This window comes from Heptranchias perlo, chromosome 38 (assembly GCF_035084215.1).
Source record: "Heptranchias perlo isolate sHepPer1 chromosome 38, sHepPer1.hap1, whole genome shotgun sequence".
Taxonomy (NCBI): domain Eukaryota; kingdom Metazoa; phylum Chordata; class Chondrichthyes; order Hexanchiformes; family Hexanchidae; genus Heptranchias; species Heptranchias perlo.
Genome location: NC_090362.1, coordinates 21271261 through 21291135, shown reverse-complemented (window position 1 = coordinate 21291135; position 19875 = coordinate 21271261). Strand labels below are relative to the sequence as shown.

The 19875-nt window shown below is 47.3% G+C and overlaps 1 protein-coding gene across 4 annotated transcripts in view; it reads left to right on the top strand.

Annotated features, from left to right (window-relative positions):
- The first annotated feature begins 400 nt into the window (after nucleotides 1-400).
- cd276 (CD276 molecule) overlaps nucleotides 401-19875 on the top strand; it is a 300738-nt gene continuing 281263 nt past the window's right edge. For 2 of the 4 annotated variants that reach the window (XM_067973640.1, XM_067973639.1), the window contains exon 1: nucleotides 401-781. The gene's annotated coding sequence lies outside the window, so the exon portion shown is untranslated. The remainder of the gene's footprint in view (nucleotides 782-19875) is intronic. The other 2 variants (XM_067973638.1, XM_067973637.1) reach the window with 1 other exon arrangement.

Here is a 19875-nt window from a genome sequence, read left to right as displayed (position 1 = left end):
GTCTGCAATTCTACCTTAAGATATTACACTGGGAGGCAGGTCATTTATAAGAATGTTACACTTCTTTAAAGTTCCAAGCAGCAGTTCAAACCAGGATTGGGCGGAGGGATTGGTGTGTGGGATCATTTCCACATGATCCTGCCGGGAAAAGCTGAGACATGAAGGCAACACTGCAATCTGGTCCGTGTTAGAAGCAGAGCAACAGTCCCTGGCTAATTAACCGGCCAAACACCAGTCTGATTTTTACTGAAAGGATTTGAACCGAATGAGAGAAACCAAAGCTCCTCCAAAACTGCACAGAAACAGGATCAAACTTACAAACCAGTGAACTCACAATTCAAACCCCCGGCAGCCTCTCACCACAAGACAATCTTTTTATGGGAAAGGTATTTGATGATATAAAGAGCCCATAGAGAGGGTGTATTGGGCGGGGTTTTGTACCATGTAGTAAAGAGTCAGGGGGCTGAGTTCCTCATTAGGGAACTCCCTCACACTGTTCACTGTGAGTCAGTGAGTTTCTCGCAGCCAATGAGTAGTTGCAGTGTTTGAGACCCGAGTGCCGAGCTCACCAGTACACAGGGTCTGTGTGACTCGCTCCCTCACTCCGCCTGCTTCCAATCCTCTCTCTGGGGGCTCGACACTAACCCGCAGCACCAATGCAGACCACCCTTCTGAGGATTTAAAACCTCGGCACAATTGATCCAACAGCTCGCAGGAAAAGCTGGATTCAGGTTTTTGTGTTTTTCTCTCCTGGCCAGCTGACCTGATGATGCCTCGCGGGGTGAGTAATTTCTGCCTTTTGTTTCAATGAAAAGGAACTGTGTCTGTGAAGAAAGTTGGGAGGAGGTTCAGGGGAAATAGCTGGAAACAAGCGGAAAGTGCAATTGATCCATGGAGAGGAAATGTAGCCTGATACTTTGGGGGGTGGGGGCTTTACATGGCACTGCACAGTTATAAACTCTTAAAGGAATATTACCTCCTTTCCCCTGAAATAACTTAGCAAAAAAATCAACTCTCCTTACAGCCTTCCTGTTCTGAAGGAGTTAATTCTTGCTGGAGTTAAGTTCTGACCCCCTGGTAACTCACTCAAATGGCCATTTCTTATGTTTCAGTCAGGACAATATGTGCCAGCAACCAATGTGAAGTTGGGGGGAGTTGAGGGCCTAACAGCTGCGCCTGATCTTGTTCTAACCCAACATTCAGATATTTGCACTGTACAACCGGGGTAATTGCACAGACAGCCAATGTGACCTGCTGCGGACAATTGCAACCACCCGACTGATTCCTCTATTGAGATGAACTGAATTCAGACTGGCAATCAAACCTGGGGCCTTCTGGTCTATATGAAGACTGTTTTCTTTCGGGGGGGGGGGTAAGATAAAAGGGTTTTAACCGTTGGAGGTGGAGTTGTCCCTTGTACTCTTATTTTTGTGTCTTGGTCATAGAAACATAGAAAATAGGAGCAAGAGTAGGCCATTCGGCCCTTCGGGCCTGCTCCGCCATTCAAAATGATCATGGCTGATTGTCTAATTCAGTACCCTGTTCCCGCTTTTTCCCCATATCCCTTGATTCCTTTAGCATTAAGAAATATATCTATCTCCTTCTTGAATACATCCAATGACTTGGCCTCCACTGCCTTCTGGGGTACAGAATTCCACAGGTTCACCACCCTCTGAGTGAAGAAATTTCTCCTCATCTTGGTTCTAAATGGCATACCCCGTATCCTGAGACTGTGACCCCTGGTTCTGGACTCCCCAGCCATCGGGAACATCCTCCCTGCATCTAGTCTGTCTCGTCCTGTTAGAATTTTATATGTTTCGATGAGATCACCTCTCATTCTTCTAAACTCTAGTGAATATAGGCCTAATCGACCCAATCTCTCCTCATATGCCAGTCCTGCCATCCCAGGAATCAGTCTGGTAAACCTTCGTTGCACTCCCTCCATGGCAAGGACATCCTTCCTCAGATAAGGAGACCAAAACTGCACACAATACTCCAGATGTGGTCTCACCAAGGCCCTGTATAACTGCAGTAAGACATCCCTGCTCCTGTACTCAAATTCTTTTGCAACGAAGGCCAACATACCATTCACCTTCCTAACTGCTTGCTGCACCTGAATGCTCGCTTTCAGCGACTGGTGTACAAGGACACCCAGGTCTCGTTGCACCTCCCCTTTTCCCAATCTATCACCATTCAGATAATGAGCTGCCTTTCTGTTTTTACAACCAAAGTGGATAACCTCACATTTATCCATGTTATACTGCATCTGCCATGTTCTTGCCCACTCACCCAACTTGTCTAAATCACACTTGCCTCTTTGCATCCTCCTCACAGCTCACATTCCACCCCAGCTTTGTGTTGCCTGCAAACTTGGAAATGTTACATTTAGTTCCCTCATCCAAATCATTGATATATATTGTGAATAGCTGGGGCCCAAGCACTGATCCCTGCGGTACCCCACTAGTCACTGCCTGCCACCCGGGAAAAGACCCGTTTATTCCTACTCTCTGTTTCCTGTCTGTCAACCAATTCTCAATCCATGCCAGTATATTCCCCCCAATCCCATGTGCTTTAATTTTGCACACTAACCTCTTGTGTGGGACCTTATCAAAAGCCTTCTGAAAATCCAAATACACCACATCCACTGGTTCTCCCCTATCTGTTCTACTAGTTACATCCTCAAAAAACTCCAGTAGATTTATTAAGCATGATTTCCCTTTCATAAATCCATGCTGACTTTATCCAATCCCATTAATGCCTTCCAAGTGTTCTGTTATCACATCTTTTATAATAGACTCGAGCATTTTCCCCACTACTGATGTTAGGCTAACTGGTCTGTAATTCCCTGTTTTTTCTCTCCCTCCTTCTTTAAATAGTGGGGTTACATTTGCCACCCTCCAATCTGTAGGAACTGTTCTAGAGTCTATAGAATTTTGGAAGATGATCACCAATGCATCCACTATTTCCAGGGCCACTTCCTTTCGTACTCTGGGATGTAGATTATCAGGCCCTGGGGATTTGTCAGCCTTTAGCCCCATTAATTTCCCTAGCACTATTTTTTTATTAATACTAATTTCCTTCAGTTCCCCCCTCTCACTAGACCCTTGGTTCCCTAACATTTCTGGCAGGTTATTTGTGTCCTCCTTTGAGAAAAATGAAATTCTGTGCTCAAATTCTGACTTTCGAGATGAGAATACTGTCGCTGGGCAAGTTATCACTTTGGTCAGAGGCAAATTATAGCCCCCGAGTTGTGGTTTAAGTTGTAAATAGTTAACTCAGCACATGTTACAAATGAAATGTGGGACTTTCTAGTCTGCATTGCTCAATGCTCCACCAGGCAGTGCCTTCACCCACTGAGGTAAAGCTGTGTTATCACATCCAGCCTGCTTGGTGTATACATGAGGTACAGTGCCCTAAATGGCATTTTTCCAAAATACTTGTAAAAATAATTGCATTTCCCTGATGTTTGAGGTGAGTGCACTGGACCCATACGGTGAGAGCCATAAAGACTAGGAAGGTTTGATCTTTGATCCGTGCTAAGTTGGCTGATCAGGGTCTTGATGGGGGCATGACAATTGGCCTCTGTGCCCATTGGGTGGAGGGGAAAAAGTACAAAATCAGCTGGCGATTCCACCCTGGATCACTAATCCCCACGCTGGAGAGGGCAAGTGTGTGAATGTGAATGTTGGATGAAGAAGGGACTGAGTTCAGTTGTGTTGGGCCCTATTGGTGGAGTATTCTGTTGACACTCATTCCCTGAGGCCACAGGTCATGAATGTCTAGTTGGTCATGGTGTAGGTGGGTAATGGACACCTGTGGAATTTTACTGTGCTCCAGTGGGAGTCATCACTTTTGGGAGAGTGAGGAAAAAGTTAATTAGCAGTAATTTTGAATTCATAAGCATTTGGATAAAAAAAATTAATTCCACTCTCCCCTAAAACCTTATTTAAGGTTTGATTACCTGGGGTAGGCAGGATGTATGACATCACTTCATATCACTGGTTCTACAGATTTTTCCTTTTATTTTATTTCTTTAATTCCAGAGTATATTTAATAGTGGAATATCATTTTAAAAACTCTTATTAATGCTGATCTTGGCCATGTCACAAAAGGAAATGTGAAATTCAGCAGGTATTCTACATCAGAACTAGGAACTCTCGACTTGCAACATTGACGATGAAAGGTTAAAGAGGCAGCACATGTATGTGCATGTTGTGTACTCGTTCACCATCTGCAGTCTCCTTTCAAAGTATAAATACCCAGTACTAGTATCAGGTGGAACTGTTCACTAGTGTAAACTGGGCAGTGCCTCTAAACTGGCTGGCAGACCTCACAACCTGCAGTGTGTTCAAATGGTTGGTACTTAAGTTGGAAGAACTGGCCTTCCAGCCGATTTTAACCAGGTTGTAAGTCTCGTGTGTGTGGTCTGGCTGCTTAATGTTGTGACATTCCAATTAACTTGGGATAGTGGAGTGGCATATTGGTCAAACTCCATCCTGAGACTAGATTGTGCCAATATATTTCAGTGTAAATGAGCCTAGATTTTGGGTGCTTTAGCCTGGCAGTTTTAACATGCATATATACCGCACATCGAAATTCGTTTTTTAAATGTGCAGTAGGCACGGAGACTGAATTTATACTGCCATTCACAGAGCTGCCATTCACTATGATTCTGAAGCTGGTTCTGTCTCCCTGATATTGCTTTGATGACCCACTCTCGTTCATGTATGTGGGCACACTTTGTTGCAGGTTCAACTCTTGTCCTGTCTCTGATTGGAGTTTGGGGAAACAGAGGGATATGTTGCCATCTGTGAGTTCAAACTTGGACTGCCAACCGTTTTACTCTTCATACTGTCACCATTGTGCTGCTACAATGCAAAAGCGGCAGTATATCTGCATCCTTAACAACATTACACTGTGTTACAAAGTGAACATTGTTGTGTAAATTTGTGCAAACAGGTGACCGTGAAGTCGAGTCAAATGGAACGGCTTTGGTCCATGCTTAAACAGTCACAGCTTTGATTGTGACTCAGTGTATATAACAATCGACACATGCTTTAACATTATCAGGAGAACTTAGTCTGTTGTCATTGTTAATATCCCAGTAATCTCTTATTTTGTTTGTTCTAACAGGCATAAAATGCAACAACTAATTCTGTCCAACAATACAGCTTAACATCTCAAAAAATAACCATTTTGTTCGGTGAAGGCTAGTGATAGCAGGGGGTTAAAACTGACCCCCACAACTTAGTTACTACTCATTTCAGATTAAAACCATTCAAATCCAACAAATGTTCTATTAGTTTTAGAAGGGTGATACTGCGCATTGTTAAAGAACATAAGAAATAGGAGCGGGAGAAGGCCATTCGGCCCCTCGAGCCTGCTCCGCCATTCAATCAGATCATGGCTGATCTTCAACCTCAACTCCACTTTCCCGCCCAATCCCCATATCCCTTGATTCCCCTAGAGTCCAAAAATCAATTGCTCTCAGTCTTGAATTTGTTCAACGACTCAGCATCCACTGGGGTTGAGAATTCCAAAGATTCACAAGCCTCTGAGTGAAGAAATTCCTCCTCATCTCCTTCCTAAATGACAAGCCCTTATCCTGAGACTATGCCCCTGAGTTCTAGACTCTCTAGCCAGGGGAAACAACCTCTCAGTATCTACCCTGTCAAGCCGTGTCAGGAATCTTGTATGTTTCAATGAGATCACCTCTCATTCTTCTAAACTCCAGAGAGTATAGGCCCATTCAACTCAATCTGTCCTCATAGGACAACCCTCTCATCCCAGGAATCAATCTAATGAACTTTTGTTGCACCGCCTCTTAGGCAAGTATATCCTTCCTTCGATAAGGAGACCAAAACTGTACACAGTACTCCAGGTGAGGTCTCACCAAAAACCTGTACAATTGTAGTAAGACTTCCTTACTCGTGTACTCCAACCCCCTTGCAATAAACCCCAACATGCTATTTGCCTTCCTAATTGCCTGCTGTACCTGCATGCTAACTTTCTGCGTTTCGTGTACAAGGACACCCAAATCTCTCTGAACACCAACATTTAATAGTTTCTCACCATTTAAAAAATATTCTGTTTTTCTATTCTTCCTACCAAAGTGAATAACCTCACATTTCCCCACATTATACTCCATCTGCCACCTTCTTGACCACTCACTTAACCTGTCTCTATCCCTTTGCAGACTCTTTGCGTCCTCCTCACAGCTTACTTTCCCACCTAGCTTTGTATCATCAGCAAACTTGGATACATTACACTCGGTCCTTTCATCCTAAGTCATTAATAGAATCATAGAAATTTACAACATGGAAACAGGCCCTTCGGCCCAACATGTCCATGTCGCCCAGTTTATACCACTAAGCTAGTCCCAATTGCCTGCACTTGGCCCATATCCCTCTGTACCCATCTTACCCATGTAACTGTCCAAATGCTTTTTAAAAGACAAAATTGTACCCGCCTCTACTACTGCCTCTGGCAGCTCATTCCAGACACCACCCTTTGAGTGAAAAAATTGCCCCTCTGGACCCTTTTGTATCTCTCCCCTCTCACCTTATATCTATGCCCCCTCGTTATAGACTCCCCTACCTTTGTAACTAGCAGGGTTACAATTTACAATCTTAATATAGATTGTAAATAGCTGAGGCCCAAGCACTGATCCCTGCGGCACCCCACTAGTTACAGCCTGCCAACCTGAGAATGACCCGTTTATCCCTACCCTCTTCTGTCCATTAACCAATCCTCTATCTATGTTAATGTGTTACCCCCAACCCCATGAGCCCTTACCTTGTATAATAACCTTTTATGTGGCACCTTATCGAATGCCTTTTGAAAATCCAAATATACGACATCCACTGGTTCCCCTTTATCTACCCTGCTAGTTACATCCTCAAAAAACTTGAATAAATTTGTCAAACACCATTTCCCTTTCATAAAACCATGTTGACTCTGCCTAATCATATTATGATTTTCTAAGTGCCCTGTTACCACTTCCTTAATAATGGATTCCAGCATTTTCCCGACGATTGATGTCGGGCTAACTGGCCTGTAGTTCCCTGTTTTCTCTCTCCCTCCTTTCTTGAATAGCGGGGTTACATTTGCTACCTTCCAGAATCTGGAGAATTTTGGAAGATCACAACCAATGCATCCACTATCTCTGCAGCCACCTCTTTTAGAACCCTCGGATGTAGGTCATCAGGTCCAGGGGATTTGTCGGCTTTTAGTCCCTTTAATTTCTCTGGTATTTTTTCTTTACTGGTATTAATTTCTTTAAGTTCCTCACTCTCATTTACCCCTTTGGTTCCCCACTATTTCCAGTATGTTTTTTGTGTCTTCTACTGTGAAGACAGATACAAAATATCAGTTCAGTGTCTCTGCCATTTCCTTATTCTCCATTATAATTTCTCCTGTCTCAGCCTCGAAGGGACCCATAAAGAGCCTTTCACAGCAGAGCACCTCAAAGAGCTTGTAAAAAAAAAATAAATCACTTATCCACCTTGAAGAGGGAGAACAAATCGGCAGCAGGAACTTAATAAGTTTGTCAAATAGTTTTTCCTGAAGACGGTGCCCCTTTTTTTAAAGCTGAGTGTTGAGCTCAGTTGGTTGAGGTGATGTATAGTGGACCCATCTGGTCTCGAAAAGGTCCCAGTTTTGATCGAGTGAGCTGACCTCGGCCGGGGAGTTGTTGAGAGCGTGCTGTACCTCCGTTCCGGAGGGGAAAATCGGCAAAGGGTCCGACTCCCTGTTGGAAAGAATGGGTGAGGGCAGAATGTGGCTCTGAAAGGGCCGATGATACTGGGGGCTGATGTTTCCCCCCCTCCCCCCCCCCCCACAACATGCACTCAGCAGGGAGGGAGCTTCACCATCAAGTCCATTGATTTCAACAAATGGAAAATTGTGAGCAAACACCCACTTTTCCAAGATACCCAGGGCTGGTGGGTGAGGGCCCTCCGGGCAGCACATGGTCAGAAAATCAGTCCTTCACTGTCCAGTCCTACATGTAAAGAACGTCCATTTGAGTGAGATACTTGAGGACGTCCGTTTACCTAATGCAACAAACTCTACCCTCAGAGAGGAGGAGCTGTGGGGACACAATTGTGGTGAAAAAGGAGTAAATACATTTTTCTTCGGGTACGCTAGATACAGTTCGGCTCTTTAGTGTTCATCCAGGATGGCTGCATCAGTGAACAGTTATTCCCCACCCCCATTTTCTTGCCATATTTTCCATTGCGGAATCCAGTCACTCTGAACCGGTGAGGCCTCCAGTACCAATTACCCAGTCAGCCATTCCTCTTATATTGAACCATTCTTCAGGAGGCAACTTGATCACAGCTGAGCCCGGGCGCCGTCCTCGCCCTGACTCGGGGCGCCGTCCTCTCCCGGGCAAATTGAGAGTCCCGACATCTTTAGGAGCCTCCCACTCCCTTTATGATTTATCAGTCGTCCAATTTTATTCACTGTTATTACAACTGGAGGGAAAAAAATGCCCTTTGAATGTGATAACATTTCAGGATGCTGACACCATGTTGTCTTCAGTGTCTCTACTGATTCCATGAGACCATAAGCTTTGACTTTGAGTGTTCAACGTAGTAAAACATCCCAAGGTGCTTCACAGGAACATTATCAAACAAAATTTAACAGCGAGCCACGTAGGGAGATATTAGGACAGGTGACACATGCTTTGTTGAAGAGGCAGGTTTTAAGGAGTATCTTAAAGGAGGAGGGAGAGAATTCCAGAGCTTAGGGCTCGGACAGCTGAAGGCATGGTTGCCAGTGGTGCAGAGAAGGAAATCGGGGATGCACAAGAGGCCAGAATTGGAGGCACACAGAGTTCGCAGAGGGTTGTAGGGCTGGAGGAGGTTACAGCGATGGGGAGACAAGGAAAAGATTGGGAGGTCTGTGATGCCCCTTGCAGTTGGATAGTTTGCTGACATTCACTGTGAATGATGGACACTACAGGGCCTGTAGAGCTGGACTCCAGTAAAAGAGTTGATGTCCTGACATTTTCTGCAGACTTTAAGCCGGATGTGATTATTCAGTACCCTTTTAAACTTGGCTGAATGTACTGAGTCATCACTGTGTGTCAGCTTATTTGATTTACATTGGCAAATAATTGTGAAATCATAGAGAATCAAATTTATCCTGCTGCATCTAGATTTCTACTAACTTCAAGCGTGTACTCAGATTTTCTTCAGGTTAGAGATTAAAAGTGTTGTGGACAGAGCCGTTAACCCCTCGAAGTGTCTGTCAACATCCGATCTTGTCTGGTCAGCACGAGTTCAGTTCAAGGACAGGAAATGATTTCATGCTATAAAAACAGAAAACGTTGGAGAAGCTCAGCGAGTCCGGCAGCATCTGTGGAGAAAGAAACTGAGTTAATGTTTCAGGTCGAAGACCTTTCATCAGAACTGGAAGATGATAAGAGTTAAAGTTTTTGAACAAGTACAGAGCCGGGGGAGGGAGGGGAGGAAAGAACAAAAGGGAAGGTCTGTGATAGGGTTGAGGGCTGTGATTAAGAACATAAGAACATAAGAAATTGGAGCAGGAGTAGGCCAATCGGCCCCTCGAGCCTGCTCCGCCATTCAATAAGATCATGGCTGATCTGATCCCAACCACAAATCTAAAGAACACAAGAAGTCGGAGCAGGACCCGGCCACATAGCCCCTGGGCCCTCTCCGCCACCCACAGGGCATTGACCGATCCGAACTCAGCTTCATGTCCAATTTCCTGCCCGCTCCCCATAACCCCTAATTCCCTTTACTTCTAGGAAACTGTCTATTTCTGTTTTAAATTTATCTAATGACAAAAGGGATGATGGTGCAAGGCAAGGAGGGTGGTAATTGGACAGGTAAAGAAACAAAAGATTGATCAGTAGTAGCTGGGGTTTAGAAGAATGAGAGGTGATCTCATTGAAACATGTAAGATTATGAGGGGGCTTGACAGGGTAGATGCTGAGAGATTGTTTCGCCTGTCTAGAACTAGGGGGCATCGTCGCAGGATAAGGGGTCGGACATTCAAGACTGAAATTGATAGATTTTTGGATTCTAGGGGGAATCAAGGGATATGGGGATCGGGTGGGAAAGTGGAGTTGAGGTCAAAAATTAGCCATGATCTTATTGAATGGTGGAGCAGACTTGAGGGGCCGTATGGCCTACTCCTGCTCCTATTTTTTTATGTTCCTATAAGCCAGGCTGCCATTCAGGGTAGCCGTCACTGGTTGAATGTATTCCTGAAGGTTTGATCGCACGACATTTGATTGTTGCAGTTTGCAGATGTTACTGCACTTACCTTATAAATGTTGAGTGCCTTTGCTTGCAGTTTCTTTCTTTCTTGAACTGTTACTTAAGTTGGCATTTCAGGCGCCAAATCAGCCAGCTATGGGGCGATTCCAGTGTGGAATGATTGGCTGAAACCGAAGACGGGCAGCACCTTGCGCTCATGGGAGACAGCTAGGATGGTGCGGGTCAGGGATAGAGAGTCAGGGTCTCGGACACACTACAACGAGGCATCATCAAGCAGACAGTAAAGATCCCATTGCTCCATTTGATAAAGAGCAGGGAATTTTGCCACTGTCCTAGCCAAGACACTGCCATCAATTAACGCTACCAAAATCAGATTAACTGGTCATTACTGAATCTTTAATTTTGTGAAATCACTACCTCATTTACCCACAAGAGTCACTGCACCTCAAAGTAATTTATTGTGTTTAACATTTCTGAGAGCTATGATGAGGTGGTAGAAATGCAAGTCTGTCTTCACTGTGTTCCCCCTTCAATGTTCTCCTGCTTACTTCTGGGATAAATTCTTCATTGAACAGCGCAGCCAGCGTCCCTCATGGAAACACGGCAGTCAGTTTTTGTGAGGCATGAATGTCTGTGGTGGGCTCTGTGTCACTGCGATCCCCACTTTCATTGCTGAGCAGAGCCAGAAATATTCAAGCACAGATGGTGAGGCGAGTACTGTGCAGAGTCTGTGCTTTCTCCCGGGCCGTCCTCAGATACGGTACTCGTTTTATCCACCTCCTGAAGGATTAAAGGTTGAGTGAACCCAGGACCTTGAAGGTTCAGGACAGGCACTTCAAATGATTGATTTATCTGGCACTCAATTTACTCTCGCTATAAAATGATTAATCTGCACTAACTATTGCATGATTGTGAATTAACCTCCCAGATGCTAACTTCAGAATAAATATTTTTTTTGCTACATTTTAATTGCTGTCTCTGGACCCTCTTCCAGCTATTTTTAGTTAAATTTTTACTAACTAACTGAGACAACTCCAACTGATGTTAGTTCATCTTTACAGATCTGCTCTGTAAAGATGACATGTTGATATTCTCTGCAGTATATTTTATACAATGTAAAAATCTCAGTCAGCAATTTAATCTCGGGAGGGTTTGGTGACTGCGTATTGGGTAAATTTTGCTCGGGAGAGTCAGCAGGCTGGTACCTGTGGAGAAGCATTGGGACTGAGTGCGATGTGGTCCTCGGCTGACATCCCCACACCTGCATTTTCTCGCATGGTCACCAGACAGCAATCTGGAATGGGAATCCCAGCTGATTTCTTTTTCCTTCTCCTTTAGCTGAGGAGCACTTAAGAGCGACCATGCATTTATAAAGCATCTCTCACGGCCTTGGGCCACTCCAAAGTGCTTCATGCCAATTGATTACTTTTGTAGTGTAGTCACTGCTGTCATGTAGGCAAACATCCACCGAGAAGTCCCACGCACAACAAATAGGATAAATGATCAAATAATCTTTGATAGTTTTGGCACCAGGCGAATGTTCTGCCGCCCTTCAAATATTGCCATCCAGCGGAACAGGCAAATGAGATCTTGGCTTAACGTCTCATCGAAAAGATGATGCCCCAATTACGTCGAACTTCTTTAGCACTGTAGTGTCAAACTAGATTCTGTGCTCAAATTCTGACTTTAGAGATGAGAATGCTGTCACTGGGCAAGTTATCACTTCGGTCAGAGGCCAATTATTGCCCCCCCCCCCTCCCACCCCCGAGTTGTGGTTTAAGTTGTAAATAGTTAACTCAGCACATGTTACAAACGGAACCTGGACTTTCTAGTCTGCATTGCTCAATGCTCCACCAGGCAGTGCCTTCACCCACTGAGGTAAAGCTGTGTTCTACTGTTTTTGTATGGATTGATTTTATGAAGATTCAAGGCGCAGCGATTTGGTTGCTTCCCTGCCCTTTTATTGCGTGCGAAACGCTCTCCTCAGCTCCCAATCAGATGGGCAGGAAGCAAGTGTACGTTTCCGATTGGATCAGGGAGATGCGCTGGCGGCAGGAACGCACGATGGCAACGTTTAAAGTGCAGAGTAACTTATTTAAATTAGGGTCCCGCGAGTCTTGCAGGACCCGTTTTCGATTTTCGAATGCCCAGCAGTTCTCTTGCTACATGCTGAATTCACGCAGCACAACATGGTGCTAACTGGCAGGAAGACCCCACCCCCTGCCATAGCTGAATGTGGAGGCAGGAGGAGCATGAGGGTCCTTCCGACCACACATTAAAAGAACATGAGCCACCGCCCCCCCGCCCCGGGCCACTGATCGCCGCCCAGCCATCAGTACAGCCCGATCGACCATCGCTACTCATCCCAGTACCCCACCCACCAAGCCACCAAATTGTCGAGGCCCATGTATCTGGGCATCATTCTTAGTCACAACTCTCCATTCTCACAATGGTGTCCAGTTGTGGCTCAGTGAGCAGCTGTTTCTGAGTCAGTCGGTTGTGGGTTTAAGTCCCACTCCAGAGGCTTGAGCACAAAATCTAAGCTGTCACTCTCAATGCAGTACTGAGGGAGTGCTGTACAGTCAAAGGTGCCGTCTTTCGGATGAGACAATGAGTCTGTCCTCTCAAGTGGCCGTATAAGATCCCCAATCACTATTAGAGGAAGAGCAGGGGAGTTCTTCCCCGTGTCCTGGCCAAGATTTATCCCTCAGCCAACATCACTAAAACAGATTATCTGGTCATTATCACATTGCTGTTTGTGGGATCTTGCTGTGCACAAATTGGCTGCCACGTTTCCTACATTACAACAGTGACTAAACTTCAAAAGTAATCATTGGCTGTAAAGTGCTTTGGGACGTTCTGAGGTCGAGAAAGGTGCTATATAAATGCAAATCTTTCTTGGTATTCTTGCATGATATTTGAATATCAAATAATGCCAAGTAGAATTTTGCTGTAAAGTCTCTCCTCCCCTCATTTGGTTAAGCTCCTGTCACCTCCGTAGTCCCTCAATCATCCCTCCAACCAAGAGGATGGTCAGGTGACTTGTCCTCAGCTGGCTATTCGGAGGTGTACGAGGGGCAGAATTGATTAACCCGCCTTCTGATTTTTCCTCTTATTTCCCCCCCTTTTCGCCGTCCCCCCGGGAATGAACTTTGCCTCCGATCCAGGCTAAACAGACATTGTGGACGGCAGCTCGTGTCGAACTGGCCGATAGCACATCAAGTCAGTACACTAATTTACCGCACAGCTTGGGGTTCCAGCTCTCGTTTGTTGCTAGATTGGTTTGAACTGTATTTAAGCTGTGTTTAGATCTGCTGTGCCATGTGCTCAAATTGACCTACACTGCAGTGCTAATATAAGTGTGGAATGTTCAGAATATTTGCACTGTCAATGGAAACATAAACCTTGGCAAGAGATTTACGGAATAAATTGGAACTTGTTCGATTGTAAGAGTTTCTTGAGATTTATGACACCATGTTGAGGGAAGGTCAAAACTGTTTACTCATCGGGCCCACAAAGATCAAACATTGACTTCCAGCTTCCATCCCAACTTCCTCTTCACCTTACGAAATGTACTTGAGGTTAGGCGCTAAATATCAAGTGTTTAGTTAACTGGGAATGGATACAGATTGCAAAAATATGTTTAGGTGGCACAATCTTCAAACTGTTTTTGATTGTGTTGGTTGAGGGTTGAATTTTGGCCAGACTATCAGGAGAACTCCTTCCTCCTCTTCAAATTGTGCCTTTATAGAATCATAGAATCATAGAAGTTACAACATGGAAACAGGCCCTTCGGCCCAACATGTCCATGTCGCCCAGTTTATACCACTAAGCTAGTCCCAATTGCCTGCACTTGGCCCATATCCCTCTATACCCATCTTACCCATGTAACTGTCCAAATGCTTTTTAAAAGACAAAATTGTACCCGCCTCTACTACTGCCTCTGGCAGCTCGTTCCAGACACTCACCACCCTTTGAGTGAAAAAATTGCCCCTCTGGACCCTTTTGTATCTCTCCCCTCTCACCTTAAATCTATGCCCCCTCGTTATAGACTCCCCTACCTTTGGGAAAAGATTTTGACTATCTACCTTATCTATGCCCCTCATTATTTTATAGACTTCTATAAGATCACCCCTTAACCTCCTACTCTCCAGGGAATAAAGTCTCAGCCTATCCAACCTCTCCCTATAAGTCAAACCATCAAGTCCCGGTAGCATCCTAGTAAATCTTTTCTGCACTCTTTCTAGTTTAATAATATCCTTTCTATAATAGGGTGACCAGAACTGTACACAGTATACCAAGTGTGGCCTTACTAATGTCTTGTACAACTTCAATAAGACATCCCAACTCCTGTATTCAATGTTCTGACCAATGAAACCAAGCATGCCGAATGCCTTCTTCACCACCCTATCCACCTGTGACTCCACTTTCAAGGAGCTATGAACCTGTACTCCTAGATCTCTTTGTTCTATAACTCTCCCCAACGCCCTACCATTAACGGAGTAGGTCCTGGCCCGATTCGATCTCCCAAAATGCATCACCTCACATTTATCTAAATTAAACTCCATCTGCCATTCATCGGCCCACTGGCCCAATTTATCAAGATCCCGTTGCAATTCTAGATAACCTTCTTCACTGTCCACAATGCCACCAATCTTGGTGTCATCTGCAAACTTACCAACCATGCCTCCTAAATTCTCATCCAAATCATTAATATAAATAACAAATAACAGCGGACCCAGCACCGATCCCTGAGGCACACCGCTGGTCACAGGCCTCCAGTTTGAAAAACAACCCTCTACAACCACCCTCTGTCTTCTGTCGTCAATCCAATTTTGTATCCAATTGGCTACCTCACCTTGGATCCCATGAGATTTAACCTTATGTAACAACCTACCATGCGGTACCTTGTCAAAGGCTTTGCTAAAGTCCATGTAGACCACGTCTACTGCACAGCCCTCATCTATCTTCTTGGTTACCCCTTCAAAAACTCAATCAAATCTGTGAGACATGATTTTCCTCTCACAAAACCATGCTGACTGTTCCTAATCAGTCCCTGCCTCTCCAAATGCCTGTAGATCCTGTCCCTCAGAATACCCTCTAACAACTTACCCACTACAGATGTCAGGCTCACCGGTCTGTAGTTCCCAGGCTTTTCCCTGCCGCCCTTCTTAAACAAAGGCACAACATTTGCTACCCTCCAATCTTCAGGCACCTCACCTGTAGTTGTCAATGATTCAAGTATCTCTGCTAGGGGACCCGCAATTTCCTCCCTAACCTCCCATAACTTCCTGGGATACATTTCATCAGGTCCCGGAGATTTATCTACCTTGATGCGCGTTAAGACTTCCAGCACCTCCCTCTCTGTAATATGTACACTCCTCAAGACATCACTATTTATTTCCCCAAGTTCCCTAACATCCATGCCTTTCTCAACCGTAAATACCGATGTGAAATATTCATTCAGGATCTCACCCATCTCTTGTGGTTCCGCACATAGATGACCTTGTTGATCCTTAAGAGGCCCTACTCTCTCCCTAGTTACTCTTTTGCCCTTTATGTATTTGTAGAAGCTCTTTGGATTGTCCTTTGCCTTATCTGCCAAAGCAATCTCATGTCCCCTTTTTGCCCTCCTGATTTCTCTCTTAACTCGACTCCGGCAATCTCTATACTCTTCAAGGGATCCACTTGATCCCAGCTGCCTATGCATGTCATATGCCTCCTTCTTCTTTCTGACTAGGGCCTCAATCTCCCGAGTCATCCAAGGTTCCCTACTTCTACCAGCCTTGCCCTTCACTTTATAAGGAATGTGCTTACCCTGAACCCTGGTTAACACACTTTTGAAAGCCTCCCACTTACCAGACGTCCCTTTGCCTGCCAACAGACTCTCCCAATCAACTTCTGAAAGTTCCTGTCTAATACCATCAAAATTGGCCTTTCCCCAATTTAGAATTTTAACTTTTGGGCCAGACCTATCATTCTCCATAGCTATCTTAAAACTAATGGAATTATGATCACTGGTCCCAAAGTGATCCCTCACTAACACTTCTGTCACCTGCTCTTCCTTATTTCTCGTATGTCCACCTGAGCGGGTAGATGGGGCCTGAATGCCTCCATCAAAAGATGGTTCTGGCCTTGTAGCAGTTCCTGAGTACGGCACTGAAGTGCTCGCTGACCTACACTGGCTCCCGGTCTGGCAACACCTCAATTTTAAAATTCTCACCCTTGTTTTCAAATCCCTCCATGTCCCACCCCCCTATCTCTGTAACCTCCTGCAACCCTCCGAGATCTCTGCACTCCTCCAATTCTGGCCTCTTGCACATCCCTGGTTTTAATCGCTCCACCATTGGCGGCCGTGTTTTCAGCTGTCTGGGCCCTAAGCTCTGGAATTCCCTCCCTAAACCCCCCTCTCTCTCTCCTCCTTTTAAGATGCCCCTTAAAACCTGTCTCCATGACTAAGCCTGTCCTAATATCTCCTTATGTGGCTCGGTGTCAAATATTGTTTGATAATCGCTCCTGTGAAGCGTCTTGGGACGTTTTCCTATGTTGAAGGCGCGATATAAATACAAGTGGTTGTGGTCAAATGCTGAGATGAGATTTTAACCCACAACCTCCTGATTTGAGTGCGAGCGATGCTCACGGAGACCAGCTGGTCCTTCAATTCCCACCCGTAATATTATCCGACATTAACTCCAACGTTAAAATATAGCCGCATTCAATAGAGAATGAGGCTGGGGGGGGGGCTGTTTCCTGTGTGTGGTGGGGGGGGGGGGCTGTTTACCGTGTGTGTGGGGGGGGCCTGTTTACCGTGTGTGTGGGGGGGGCCTGTTTACCGTGTGTGTGTGGGGGGGGCCTGTTTACCGTGTGTGTGGGGGGGGGGCCTGTTTACCGTGTGTGTGGGGGGGGGGGGCTGTTTACTGTGTGTGTGGGGGGGGGGCTGTTTACTGTGTGTGTGGGGGGGGGGCTGTTTACTGTGTGTGTGGGGGGGGGGCTGTTTACTGTGTGTGTGGGGGGGGGGCTGTTTACTGTGTGTGTGGGGGGGGGGCTGTTTACTGTGTGTGTGGGGGGGGGCTGTTTACTGTGTGTGTTGGGGGGGGGCTGTTTACTGTGTGTGTGGGGGGGGGGCTGTTTACTGTGTGTGTTGGGGGGGGGCTGTTTACTGTGTGTGTTGGGGGGGGGGGTCTGTTTACCGTGTGTGTGGGGGGGGGGGCTGTTTACTGTGTGTGTTGGGGGGGGGGCTGTTTACTGTGTGTGTTGGGGGGGGGCTGTTTACTGTGTGTGTTGGGGGGGGGGGGTCTGTTTACCGTGTGTGTTGGGGGGGGGCTGTTTACTGTGTGTGTTGGGGGGGGGGGGTCTGTTTACCGTGTGTGTGGGGGGGGGGGCTGTTTACTGTGTGTGTTGGGGGGGGGGGGCTGTTTACTGTGTGTGTGTGGGGGGGGGCTGTTTACTGTGTGTGTGGGGGGGGGGCTGTTTACTGTGTGTGTTGGGGGGGGGCTGTTTACTGTGTGTGTTGGGGGGGGGGGTCTGTTTACTGTGTGTGTTGGGGGGGGGGGGCTGTTTACTGTGTGTGTTGGGGGGGGGGGGCTGTTTACTGTGTGTGTGGGGGGGGGGCTGTTTACTGTGTGTGTTGGGGGGGGGCTGTTTACTGTGTGTGTTGGGGGGGGGGTCTGTTTACCGTGTGTGTGGGGGGGGGGGCTGTTTACTGTGTGTGTGGGGGGGGGGCTGTTTACTGTGTGTGTTGGGGGGGGGCTGTTTACTGTGTGTGTTGGGGGGGGGGGTCTGTTTACCGTGTGTGTGGGGGGGGGGGCTGTTTACTGTGTGTGTTGGGGGGGGGGGCTGTTTACTGTGTGTGTGTGGGGGGGGGCTGTTTACTGTGGGGGGGGGGCTGTTTACTGTGGGGGGGGGTCTGTTTACTGTGTGTGTGGGGGGGGCTGTTTACTGTGGGGGGGGGGCTGTTTACTGTGGGGGGGGGGCTGTTTACTGTGTGTGTGGGGGGGGCTGTTTACTGTGGGGGGGGGGCTGTTTACTGTGGGGGGGGGGCTGTTTACTGTGGGGGGGGGGCTGTTTACTGTGTGGGGGGGGGCTGTTTACTGTGTGGGGGGGGCTGTTTACTGTGGGGGGGGGGCTGTTTACTGTGTGGGGGGGGCTGTTTACTGTGGGGGGGGGCTGTTTACTGTGGGGGGGGGGCTGTTTACTGTGTGGGGGGGGCTGTTTACTGTGGGGGGGGGGCTGTTTACTGTGTGGGGGGGGCTGTTTACTGTGGGGGGGGGGCTGTTTACTGTGTGGGGGGGGCTGTTTACTGTGGGGGGGGGCTGTTTACTGTGTGGGGGGGTGCTGTTTACTGTGTGTGTGGGGGGGGGGGGTCTGTTTACTGTGTGGGGGGGGTCTGTTTACTGTGTGGGGGGGGGCTGTTTACTGTGTGGGGGGGGGCTGTTTACTGTGTGTGTGGGGGGGGGGGGCTGTTTACTGTGGGGGGGGGGCTGTTTACTGTGTGTGGGGGGGGGCTGTTTACTGTGTGTGGGGGGGTCTGTTTACTGTGGGGGGGGGGGCTGTTTACTGTGTGTGTGGGGGGCTGTTTACTGTGTGTGGGGGGGTCTGTTTACTGTGTGTGGGGGGGGCTGTTTACTGTGGGGGGGGGGCTGTTTACCGTGTGGGGGGGGGGCTGTTTACCGTGTGGGGGGGGGGCTGTTTACCGTGTGTGGGGGGGGGGGCTGTTTACCGTGTGTGGGGTGGGGGGCTGTTTACCGTGTGTGGGGGGGGCTGTTTACTGTGGGGTGGGGGGCTGTTTACCGTGTGTGGGGGGGGCTGTTTACTGTGGGGGGGGGGGCTGTTTACCGTGTGGGGGGGGTCTGTTTACTGTGTGTGGGGGGGGCTGTTTACTGTGGGGGGGGGGGGCTGTTTACTGTGGGGGGGGGGCTGTTTACCGTGTGTGGGGGGGGCTGTTTACTGTGGGGGGGGGGGCTGTTTACCGTGTGGGGGGGGTCTGTTTACTGTGTGTGGGGGGGGCTGTTTACTGTGGGGGGGGGGCTGTTTACCGTGTGTGGGGGGGGGGGGCTGTTTACCGTGTGTGGGGGGGGGGGCTGTTTACCGTGTGTGGGGGGGGGGCTGTTTACCGTGTGTGGGGGGGGGGCTGTTTACTGTGGGGGGGGGGCTGTTTACTGTGGGGGGGGGTCTGTTTACTGCGGCACACCGGACTTTTTTAATCAAAAAAAATGAATGAATTGTACCTTTTTTAAAAATAAAGCAATTGCGACCTCGGCCCTGTCAGAAGTCGCACATCATTGACAAAAAATGGCTCACTGCTAACTTAACAGAAAGTTTGATGAAATTAGTTTGGACAGTTTCAAGAGCACAGCATGAAAGCTTCAACAATTTGGTATAAATGGCCACTAAGAAATATATTGAGTGTAAAGTGGGGGAACATCGCTCTCTACCTTGTCTCGAAACATATGCTGTTAGATTTGCAATCTGCAATCTGCAATCTGAGAGACTGTCTGGATGGTTGGTGTCAGAAAGGAAATCACTGCGTGGCAGCAGGGGGTGTTATTCTGCGTCTGGAGTATGAGTTGTCACGTGGGGTACAAGAGCTTTGTGACTCTGATCCACCTTGTACGTGACCTGGCAT